This window comes from Corapipo altera, unplaced genomic scaffold (assembly GCF_003945725.1).
Source record: "Corapipo altera isolate COAL_440 unplaced genomic scaffold, ASM394572v1 98, whole genome shotgun sequence".
Lineage (NCBI taxonomy): Eukaryota > Metazoa > Chordata > Aves > Passeriformes > Pipridae > Corapipo > Corapipo altera.
In genome coordinates, this window is record NW_020884914.1 from 5,774,057 (window position 1) to 5,776,881 (window position 2,825).

Sequence of the window (2,825 nt, forward strand, 5' to 3'; positions counted from 1 at the left end):
CTAAAGGTGTTTTCTAGATTTAGCTACAGCAAGCAGTTTCTTTCAGGTGGTGCCATAATTTCTCTTTCAAGTAGCTAAAATTGTGCTTTAATGCAGTACTTCTCCCTCTAGTAATTCATTTTCTTCTGTCAGCCTTTCTCCCAACAGTTGGAGCTGCCACTGAAGTGCAGCACAGAGACACATGATTTGGAACTATGAAGAAGCTGGAATAAGAGCAGTAGCTAAACATGTTTCTGATCCTGAGAATGACAGCCCAGCACTGCCTCCAAAATATTGTTTTCCTCTCCCTCCACTCCCACACAACGGTTTTGCAATGTTTGTAAACCCTTAAAGGAGTGTTCTGCAGTAACAACAAAGTCCTGGAGAAGCCTCCAGAAGACAGACAGTCTACAAACATGGTCAGTTTTGCAAGGCTTCAAGTCTTGCAAGAGTCCCTCCCTAATCAGAGGGAATTTCTTCCTCAGTGATTTGGTCCAGATAAATTACCTTTCTAAATTATTCACATTTGTTTAGGCTCTAGCAGAGATTGGAAGCTTCAGCATACCACAAAACATATGTAAATAAATCAGTTATTCAAATGTTTTGGCATCCACCGGGATATCTAAGTATAACAAAGAGGCTGTCATAGGTAGTTACGTAAAACCATGTCCAGTTGCCATTCAAATAACACTGAAAGCTTTCTTTCCAAATTGCCACCTGGATCTTCTCTTTTCTGTTCTTTCAATTCATTTTCCTCTTAAATAACTACACGTGATCAACTCAAATTGAACTAGGCATGGATTCCCCAGGATTATTTATTTGCAGTAAGGGATACAAGCCCTATGTTAATTCCAAATCATTTTGCATAATCCACAGGAGAACCAGTGCAGCTGTACTTTTTGCCCAGAACAACGTTCCAGGACTAAGGTGGGATTTCTTCATGCATTTCTCAGCTACCAGTCAAACCTCTGCTTTCTTTTCTGGTTATAAATGGAGAGGAGGCTGCTTAATAATCTGGTGTCCTCCAACATCAATAATGCTCTTGGCCAGGCAGTGTGAGCTGTTCTCTGAAGGAGAGCAGATTCCTTACCAGACCACTTACATTGCAGCAACTGAGCTTTCAGTTCCATGTCAGAACAAACCCAGAAGGCACTTTGGAAGCACAAGTTTGCCCGTTTTTCCTTTAAACCTACTTTATTTGGCAAGTTCTAACAAGGCCCTCCAGTTCACATTTTGCAACTGTGCCTTTTTCCTGCTTGCATCTTACCCCAATAAGGCAAGCAAAGAGAAGAAGTCTCTGTCATCATTTAGACACAGAAGTTATTTGCCTGAGGCTCCCAAGTTATATACAAGATACGCCTCTATATTTTATACAGGAACACTGTTCTGGTCTACAACACTGGAAATAGTCCCAAAAATCCCTGGGTGCAGGACCCTTCATGACTGAATACCTGACAGCTGATGTACGACTTTACAAGGATTTTCCTCTGAAAGAATCTATAAGATACCAACTGCACCTTTATATATGTTACTTATCATAAGCAAATCCAAGGAAGTTTCCTCATTGGCTATGGGTAATTCCCTTTCAAGTTCTAGCAGTGCATATTTCAACTCCTTTTCAAATTTCTCATAAATGTTGTCTCTTCCTGCAGCTAACTGCATCATTCTGCTTGGTAACCACTTCTCCCCCCACACAGTAGGTTTTTCTCAAGCTTTCTTAACCAGTTCTGTGCTTGCCACTCACCTGTATATAAAGAATAACCCAGTTAAACCTGCTGTGATTTACTGAGAGTGTAAACAAACCAGTCAGATTTACATATTTTGCTTTGATATTTCTAAATGTCCTTCTGGGTTTAGAGCAGCATTTTTTTTTCAGCATAGTAGCAAATAGTTGTTTCCCTTACCTATTGCGTTACTGCTCTTTCCTTTGTTTTACAAACAGAATGATCGTTATTGCAAATACACTTGACAAATGTCATGACCCATTTTAGAATTCCCCTGTTCACTCACACACACTGGAAACAGAACTACACTCACAGGCCTTTAGGGCAGTCAATTTTTCATTTTCCTGGTAGAGGCAGCTTTTTTAACTCATGAGCAGCAACAAAAATTCTCAAAACTCTGTGGCAAATTCCACAGTTTCTTAGTATGTCTTTGTCTGTCTTTTGCTGATCTTCACTTGCAAAGCCAAGTCTGACTAAGTGTTAAATCAATTTTATTTTTTGGAGTCTTCTTTTTTATTAAATATACCACAAGTTCAACTCTGCTTACATATTCTGCCAATTGTTTCTCTATCCCATTCTCCCTCTTTCCTGGCAATGCTAAGCTGGTGGCTGCCTTGCAGCAGCATGTCAAGGGCAGCACAGCTTCTTTTTTTTTCTGGATGTAGATTTTGAATATCACCCAAACTGTATTAGTGAAATTTAATAAGAGAACCACATTTCTGTCTGTCTCCTGAGCACAGTGACTGTGATGTTAAAGGTAAACTCTGCTCAACTGACCATTTCAATAGTTTTGCAATATTTTGCATTGATTTCTAAGAGTAAAGATAATTCAAATTGCCTCCAAAGTAGGCAACTGTTGGAAACTACCTGGAGTGTCTTACTGATCCAGTTCCAGATCTGCCCCCTCCTTTGCCTTGCCTTCCCTTGCCTTGCCTCCCCCTCCCTTACCTTGCTTTGCCTTCTTTCCCTGCCAAGGGAGGGGGAGGCAAGGCAGGGAAAAATCAAGGGAAGAGAAGGCAAGGCAAGGCAAGGAAAGGGTAGGCAGGGGAAGAGAAAGGGTGGGACAGGCAAGCAGGGCAAGGCAAGGCAAGGCAGGGGTAGGCAGGGCAACTCAATGGAGGG